Here is a 9,835-nt window from a genome sequence, read left to right on the forward strand (position 1 = left end):
CAGGTGCATTTAGTGTAGAGGACGTTCATTAAAGCTGGGAACAGTGCAACAAGAAAGGGACTAGTGGGGAAATGGGCCTCAGCTGGGCTCACAAAGAAGTCAGAGAAAAGAGGGCCTGGGGAAGGCTCAGGGGACTTGCGCTGCCCGGGTTGTAAGCCTCCTGGGATTGCTTTAGGAGATGCTCTGGGAGGAGGGGGCGGGAGGAACTAGCCTGGCCCTGGGAGGGAGAGCAGGACTGGGACCTGGATTTGAGGGGATTTAAAAGGCTGAGCTTTTAGGGGACGTCTGAGCGGAGGACCCAGTATTTGTCAGTTTTATGCTGATGTACCAAAAAGAGATTTATTCTTTTAACTTCCTCTGTGCCTGGGTGTGGTTGGCAAATGGCACTAACTGGATGTCTGCCGTCTCCCGGAGTGGGGTGATTTAAGTAATTTACCCTCCGGTTGGGAGGAGACATGCAAAGCACTTACTCCTAAGTGTCCTTGGTTCAGGGAGGATAGGAGTTACTAGCGGGCTGCAGACTGCGTGGCATCTAGACTTTCTGGTGGCTGCAAGCTGCTGTTTAACTATCTGTCTCGGTTTCCCTATCCCACTTGTCCTGGCTTACTAGCCGCTCTCGCTACAAAGAAAGAGCCAGACAAGATTCTTCTTGTGGGGCCCTCCTAATGCTAGAAAAAACTGGCAAACATCACCCAGGATTCCAGAAATCACACTCAAAAAGAAGCTCATGGCTGTGGATGCCAGGAGGCCTGGATTTGAAGTCTAGGATGCAGTGTGCCCTCTTAGGCTCAGTACTCTCTGGGCTTGCGGTGCCCAGCTGTGAAATGAGGCTGTAAGACCAGACCTGCTTTAACTCACCCAAAGAAGGAAAACATTTGATGCCCGGCTGGTGTGGCTCAATGGTTGAGTGTTGACCTAGGAACCAGGAGGTCATGGTTCCCACAATTCAATTCCATTCCTGGTCAGGGCTTGTGGGCTTGATCCCCCAGTAGGGGGCATGCCAGAGGCAGCCAATCAATGATTTTCTTTCATCATTGATGTTTCTGTCTCTTTCAGCCTCTCCCTTCCTCTCTGAAATCAATAAAAACATAGTTTTTTAAAAGAAAGAAAAAACATTTTAGGAAGAGAAGGGTGTGGGTAAGGTCCAAAGTATTAAATGCCCAAATAGGTCAATAAAGATAAGGGCAGAAAATAGATGGATTACTGAAATTGGCAGTTTGGATGAGATCTGGCGGCCTTGGCAATTTCATCGGAGTAGTGGGGACAAAAACCAGCCTGCAGAGGGTTTAGGAACAAAAGGAGGAAGCAGAGAAAGTAATGAACGTTGTTGGGAAGCTAAACACAGGAAGTGGGTGTGAGCCCAAATTGGTAAAACCCAATTGGAGGGTAATTTTCCCTTAAAGTATACCCCCTCTTTAACCTAGATATCCCACTTACGGGAATTCTTCCTCAGTTAACAATTACACATTCTCAGACATTGAGCCCCAGGGATATTCAGCAACATATCATTTATAATAATGTTACTACTCCGCCCACCAGTTGGGGGCAGGGAGGATCTATCAGTTAGTCTGTTAGTAGTGACTGATTCTGTAGTCAGTGTAAATGCCAAGCCAAGCTGTGGCACACAACAGGTGTTCACTAAGTATTTGAGAAGCAATTTCTTTTTATATATATATATACTAGAGGCCCGATGCGCAAAATTTGTGCAAAGGGCTTGGCCCTCGCAGCCCCGGCTGCCCCTCGAAGCCCCAGCTTCCCCTGCAAGGTCGTCCGAAAGGATGTCCCGAAGGTGATTCAGCTGTTAGGTCTAATTAGCATATTAGGCCTTTATTATATAGGACATTTTTATTGATTTCAGAAAGGAAGGGAGAGGAAAAGAAAAATAGAAACATCAATGATGAGAGAGAATCATTGATTGGCTGCCTCCTGCACGCCCCCCACTGGGAATCGAGTCCCCAACCCAGGCATGTGCTCTTGACTTGAATCGAACCCGGGACCCTTCAGTCTGCAGTCCGGGGCTCTATCCACTGAGCCAAACAAGCTACGGGTAAGTATTTGGAAAAGAATGGACAGAGGCCCTTGTTTTAGAGTATTTCTGACACATGGTATTGAGTCTCAGGTGGCATTAACACTACTGTTATATAGATGTTTACATGTAGCAAAACGTTTGCAACATATGAAAGATTTTTATAAAATGTGATTTTACATACAGTATATCTCATTTTTATAACAACATGTTTCTCTTTTTCTTTTTTCTTTTTTAATTACAGTTGACATTCAATATTATTTTATATTAGTTTTAGGTGTTACAATGGGATTCCTAATGTGTGAGTGGCCTTTGACTTCTAAGTCATGGCTGCCATCATTTTGTAGGAATAGTCTTACCTTGTCCTGGAAGAAGCAGGGAATTTTTAAAAAAATATATTTTATTGATTTCTTACAGAGAGGAAAGGAGAGGGATGGAGAGTTAGAAACATTGATGAGAGAGAAACATTGATCAGCAGCTTCCTGCACACCCCCTACTGGGGATGTGCCCGCAACTAAGGTACACGCTCTTGACCAGAATCGAACCTGGGACCCTTCAGTCCGCAGGCCGACGCTCTATCCACTGAGCCAAACCGGTTAGGGCAGAAGCAGGGAATTTGATGCCCTCACTAACAAAACCTAGAAGTACAGATCCAAACATTGATAGTGTTCACCTCTGGGTAATTTAAGTTTTGGGTGTTTATTTTTGTTAATATACTTTTATTGATTTTTAGAAAGAGAGGAAGAGAGAGAGAAAGAGAGAAAGAAAGAAGCATCGATCGGCTGCCTCCTGCATGTTCCCTGTTGGGGATCAAGCCCACCACCCAGGCAAGTGCCCTGACCAGGAATTGAACTGACCACCTCTTGGTGCATGGGTAGATGCTCAACCACTGAGCAACACCAGCTGGGAAGGTTTTGGGGAGATTTTTTATAGATTTTATTTCGCTGCTCTTTTATTTCTTTTTATTATTTATTTTTTAACCCTCTCCAAGGATATGCTTAGAGAGAGGAAAGCAGAGAGAGAGAGAGAAACATTGACGTGAAAAAGAAATATCAATTGGTTACCCTCAGTTCATACCCCAACCAGGAAGTGAACCTGAAACCCAGGTATGCACCCTGACCGGAAATCACACCGCCACTCTTTCGGTGCATGGGACAATGCTCCAACCAGCTGAACCGCGCTGGCCAGGCTTGGTAATGTAAGTTTCATTTTCCTCTCGTTATAATGTTCAAGTTTTCTGTGGCTGATATGTGAAAAGAAAGGAGTGAGTGGATGAACAAATAGATGCTTAGCTGTGCTGGGGGGCATATTGTATATATCTTGGGTGGGCAAGGCAATTGAGGAAACATTTCTAGGATGGAGAAGTCTTGAGCCCAGCAGGCGTGGCTCAATAGTTGAACGTGGACCTGTGAACCAGGAGGTCACGGTTGGTTTGATTCCCAGTCAGGGCATATGCCCGGGGTGCAGGAGGCAGCCCGATTGGATTCACTCTCATAATTGTTATTTCTGTCTCTCTCCCTCTCCCTTCCTCTCTGAAACCAATAAAAATATATTTTTTAAAAAGGAAGAAAGAAGAAGAAAGAAAGAAAGAAAGAAAGAAAGAAAGAAAGAAAGAAAGAAAGAAAGAAAGAAAGAAAGAAAGAAAGAAGGGTAGGAGGGAGGGAGGGAGGGAGGGAGGAAGGGAGGAGGGAGGGAGGGAGGGAGGGAGGGAGGGAGGGAGGGAGGGAGGGAGGGAAGTTGGTTTGAGCCACATGTGTGCTAGAGAGGTGAAGGCTGAAAGGGAAGGAGGCTCCCTGCAGGATGGGGTGGGGGGAGGAAGAGGAGGGGGAGAAGCACCATGAAGCCACAGGCCCATTCCAGATTAGTCTGACAGCTCCACCTGTCCTCTGGCCTCCATGCACCCTCCTGCTCTGGAACGCTCCTCAAAATTATAATTAAGTAACACGTTAGTAATGCCTGTTTTTGCCCCAGTAGGTCAGCTCCACCAACATGGGGACCACAGTTGTCCCCAGAGCCTAGTACTGTGCCTGGCACACACATTAAGACTAATTGAGTCTGGCCGGTGTGGCTCAGTTGGCTGAGTATGTCCTGTGCACCAAGAGGTCACTGGTTCCATTCCCAGCCAGGGCGCAAGCCCAGGTTTTGGACTCGATCCCTAGTAGGGGGTGTGCAGGAGGCCGTCGATCAATGATTCTCTCTCCTCATTGATGTTTTTTCTCCCTCTCCCTTCCTCTCTCTCCAAAATCAATTTAAAAAACATGTATATTTTGTTAAAGACTAATGGAATGAACATCTAGCCCTCAGTCAGTTCAGCCCCTTGTAAATCTCAAAAAGGACTTTCCGGAAGCCTCCTGCTTTCCACCTCGACTTCTCACTGCACAAACGCTCCATGTGTATTCGAGAATGTTCAGCCGCGTTCAAGGAGGCGCTTGCAAAGAGTGAAAAAAGAAAGCAATCCCATTTTTATTCCCAGCTGTCCTTTATTGTTACTATTTTTGTTCTTTTTTAATTATTATTATTACAGTTGTCATTTAATCATATGTTAGTAGACATTTCTGCATCTTACCTGGCACCATACATACTCATTACAGTATTATTGACTATATTTCCTACAAGATACCCCAATTTTAAATCCCTGGTGACAATAATATCACGTACATTCGGTTCCGTTTAGTAAATGACTAACCTTTTTTTGAATGTTCTTTTTTAAATTGATTTTTAGAAAGAGAGAGAAACATTGATTCGTTGTTCCACTTATCTGTGCACTCACTGGTTGCTTCTTGTTTGTGCCCCACCGGGGATCGTACCCGTAACCTTGGTGAATTGGGACGAAGCTCTGACCAATGGAGCTTCCCCGGGCCAGGGCTGACTCAACTTTTGAATGTTTGTTACCCCAAAGATGAAACAACTAATTGTAATATAATAACACCTCAAAGGGTATGGAGTTCTCACCATGCGCTAAGGAAGCACTTTGCATGAATCCCGACAACATCCTGACAGGCTGGGTATTATTACAACCCACTTTTCACAGATGTAGGAAAGAATGGAGGCTCAGAGACCTTGGGTTTCTCACTCAACTTTGTGCATAGCTGGCGAGTGATGAAGGTTAGGTTAAAACCCAGAACTGCCTGATTCAAAAGCCCATGCTTGTCCGATGTGCAGGAGGCAGCCGGTCAATGGTTCTCTCTCATCACTGCTGTCTCTCTCTCTCTTTCTCTCTCCCTTGCTCCCTGAAATCAATAAAAAATATATATTTTTAAAAAGCCCATGCTCCTTTCTTTAAATCACTCTGTGCCTCAGTTTTCTTGTCTGCAAAATGGGGATGCTAAGGCCTATCTCATGCAGTTGAAATATGACTGAATGAGGTAGCACTGGGAGAGCAAGCACAAAAACGTCTTAATTATTCATATTATCAGCACCAAGCCGCAGGGGAGCAGGGAGCCCGGGGCCTTTAAAGGTGGGAAAGAGTGCGAGCCACCCTTGTGCTAGGCTCTGCCCTGAATGAGCTTAACCCTGCACAGGAGGGGCCGTTACAATGCCCTGTGAGTCAGCTCTGGGTGATGGACTGGGATGCGGAATCAGGAGGAGAGAGCAGAGGGCTTCTGGGCTGAGGTCGGAAGAAAGAGAAGTCAGTCTGGCACGAATCACTTAAAGGCAAAGAGAGGAGTGGGAGGAGGGGAGAGTCTGCAAAGTGGAAGGAACAGCGCCACGGAGTCGCCAGGCACAGAGAGAACCTGGTGCCTTGATGCGGCAGGTGGTCAGGCCCAGATCAAAAAGGCACTAAAGGGACACGAAGTCCGGACGTTATCACTGTGGCATCTGGAACACATGGATGGCTTTTCAGCTAGAAAGTGGCTTCGTTTGGATTTATGTTTTTATTTGTCTGTTTGTTTGATTTTTATTGATCTTAGAGAGAAGCAGCAAGGGAGAGAGAGAAACATCGATGTGAGAGAGGAACATTGATTAGTTGCCTCCTGCACACGCCTGGATCCGGGATCGAACCCACAACCTTTTGGTGCACGGGAGGATGCTCAACCAACTGAACCACACCAGTCAGGGCGGATTTACGTATTTTAAGAAGAGCCTGGCCCAGCTGGTGTGGCTCAGTGGTTGAGCGTTGACCTATGAACCAGGAGGTCACGGTTCGATTCCCTGTCAGGGCACATACCCGGGCTGTGGGGCCATGCAGGAGGCAGCCGATCAATGATTCTCACTCATCATTAAAAAAAACTTTTTTTTTTTTAGGGAGGGTGGAAGAGAGAAAGACAGAGAGAAACATCCATGTGAGAGAAACACATCAATTGGTTGCCTCCTGCACTCACCCTGACTAGACCCTGGCCGGGGAGCAGCCTGCAACCAAGGTACACGTCCTTGACCGGAATCAAGCCCAGGACACTTCAGTCCCCAGGCCAAGGCTCTAACCACTGAGCAAACGGTAGGGCCTCTCTCATCATCGATGTTTCTATCTCTCTCTCCCTCTCCCTTCTTCTCTGAAATCAATATACTGTGTATAAAACAGAGCCTGGCTGCAGAGTGGAGAGTGGATTGTAACAAGGAGGTTTCCATAGCCCAGCTCAGCCCCACTAATTCATTGTCTCTAAAGTGCGTTCTGGAATTTCCCTGGCTGTCTTTCCGTGCTCTGAAGTTTAAGATCCACTTAAGGAGAATTTAGGACTCAAGGCATTATCAATGAAATCAGAGCCACTTCGCAGGGGAAATCCCATGAAGTTCTGGGTTGTAGGCATTGTTACCTTCAAGTCACACAGGCAGCCTTCCCATCTTAGCCCTGGGACGCCCTTACCAGCATGCATTCATTCATTCATTCACTCACTCACTCACTCACTCACTCACTCACCCAGCAGATGATTTCCTGCACCTCCTGTGGGTCAGACACTGCGCTGGGGAGCAGCTGAACCACCAAGCACTCCTGCTTTCTTGGAATTTACACCCTGAGCATTGACACGGTGCACTTAATTACAGGGTGAGAAGTGCTTTGAAGATTCTTGGTCATTATGGTGAGGACATGGTTGCCACTGAGGAGATGGAGAGTGGGGTGGACAGGAAGTGGTGTTAACAGGCCCAGCCCCATGCCTCGCACATGGAAGAGCACAGATAACTGTTTTATTCAACAAATATTAATTGAATGCCTAGTGTGACCCAAGGACCGCAGACACGTACAGCAGGGAAGGGAGCCCTCTAGGAAAAGGTAACGTATAGAGGAGAATTCTTCAGTCCCCCCAGGCGCCAAGATTCCCTGCCGGCCCCACCCTCTCTCGGCACCTCGGCCTCGCCCCAACCCATCCCCCACCCGGAAAGGCCCAGCTCAAGGTGGACAGAAGACAAAGGGGCCTTAATAAGCCCTTTAAAACTGCTTTGTCAGAGCTAGAGTAGAGAGCAGGAAGGAAGGGAAGGACAATGGGATGAAACGCCCGCCCCTTTCCCAGCGGGAGCCCCGGAAGACAAACCCTTCTCCAGCCCTCACAGGCCTGGCTGCACACCCCAGACCTGAGCTGCCATCGTCCAGGTAGGAGCCAGCAAAGGGGGTTTTTCTTCGGACCTGCCATGTGTGAGCCCCACGCTGAGCCAGTCAATGACTTGCCCTACGAGGACATCACGGGGGGAGTTCGGCATCTGGCAGTAGGGTTTCAAATGTTGGCTCTCCTGCGCAGTTGCTGTGTGACCTCGTGCCCTTCCTGACCCTCTCTGTGCCTCAGTTTCCTCTGCCTGGAACACTGGCCTCCAGCTCCGCGAGGCATTGGCTCCTTTTGATTTTTGAAGCCTGAGATTGCGTCTTCTTAGACTCACCTCTGAAGACCTGGTTGAAAGAGCCCTCCTTGCCCTGGACAGTTGGTGGGAGCGTCTTGGATGAAAGGGTCGCAGGTTTGGTTCCCTATTGGGGCACATGCCTAGGTTTCGGGTTTGATCCCCAGTTGAAAAAAAGAGAGAGAGAGAGAGAGGAGAGAGAGAGAGAGAGAGAGAGAGAGAGAGACCTTCCTTGTTATCCTCCATTGCAAGCCCGGTGGGCCGTCTGGTTGGCTGCCTTCTCCACGCGGTGTCAGCCTTCCCTGTGTGCTCCCGCTTGGCAGTCTGTGTGTCCCTCCCGCCAGGCGCTGGGCCCATGGTCTCCTGGGTCTCCAGTGCACCCACCGGGAATGAACGCACAGGCTCTGGAGGATAACAATCCCTGCCACACCTGGTCGCTGTGAGATCCGTGCCTCTGACACCTGGTGGAAGAGCTTACAGGCCGGAGCCACCTCTCCAGTCCCCACTCCGCACCAGGCCTTTGTGTTTGGGGCTGGCGTGACCCTGCAGATGGGGAGTCGGGTAAAGCAGGGGGGTAGTCATGATTCCAGATGCAGGTGGTGCAGGCCCCATGCCTAGAACACAGATAACTGGGCTCATACACACAAGGTGCCCTTTAATCAGTTACCTTATAAGGTTATGATGTAATTTATTCTGAGGCTACACTTGAACTGAGTGTTATAACAGCTTCTGGAACTATCATTTTAGCCTGATAGTCCGAAAAAAATAAAAATATTATCTATCCCTTGAATTGAGATTTTTTTATTATTTAAAATTCGTAAAATTTATTTATTTTTATTTTAAATTACACTTTACTGTACATTCAATATTATTTTCAGGTGCATAAGATATTAGTTAGACAATCATATACTTTACAAAGTGTTCCCCTGATATTTCCAATGCCCCACCGGCACCCTGCAGGTTATTATAGTACTAGAGGCCCGGTACACAACATTCGTACACTGGGGGGGTGGGTCCCTCAGCCCGGCCTGCACCATCTCATAGTCCGGGACCCTCCGAGATGTCCAACTGCGGACTAGGGAGCAGGCCTAAGGAGAGGCTCCCGCCACAGCTGCTGTGCTCACCCGCCGTGGGCCCAGCTTCTGGCTGAGCGATGCTCCCCCTGTGGGAGCGCACTGACCGCCCAGGGGCAGCTCCTGTGAAAAGGGTCTGCCCCCTGGTGGTCAGTGTGCATCATAGCAACTGGTCGTTCCACCGTTTGGTCAATTTGCATATTAGCCTTTTATTATATAGGATCATTGACTCTATTCCCTATGTTGTACTTTCCATCCCCGTGACTGTTTTGTAACTACCAATCTCTACTTCTCCAGCCCTTTAGCTTTGTTACCCAGTCCCTCCAGCCCCTCCCCTCTGGCAATCATCAGTGTGTCTCTGTATCTTTGAGAGTGTTTCTGCTTTGTTTATTTATATACAGTGGGGCCTTGACTTACGAGTTTAATTCATTCCATGACGGAGCTCGTAACTCAAATTACGCGTATGTCAAATCAAAAAGTGAACGAGTGAGACACGTGATGCTGGGCTGATGTTGTGGCGTTCACTGTGACGTTCACTGGGCCAACTAGTGGTGGGGTATCTGAAGCTGGCTCATAACCCGAATTTTAGCTCGCAACTCAAAGCAAAAAATTGGCCGAGAGACAGCTTGTATCTCGAAAAACTTGTTAGTGGGGACACTCGTAAGTCAAGGCCCCACTGTAATTTTTTATTTACTTTTTATGGATTTTAGAGAGAGAAGGGAGAGGGAGAGAGAAACATTGATGTGAGGAACATCCATCGATTGGTTGCCTTTTGCATGCACCCCGACGCACACACCTGGGGATAGAATCCGGAACCTGGGCATGTGCCCTGACCAGGAATGAAATTGGTGACTCTTTGGTGCACAGAATGACTCTCAACCAACTGAGCCACACCGGCCAGGGCATATTGTTCTTTAGCTTCCACATGTGAGTGAAATCATATGGTATTTGCCGTCCTGAGTGACTTATTTCA

Source organism: Myotis daubentonii, chromosome 11 (assembly GCF_963259705.1).
Source record: "Myotis daubentonii chromosome 11, mMyoDau2.1, whole genome shotgun sequence".
Taxonomy (NCBI): Eukaryota; Metazoa; Chordata; class Mammalia; order Chiroptera; family Vespertilionidae; genus Myotis; species Myotis daubentonii.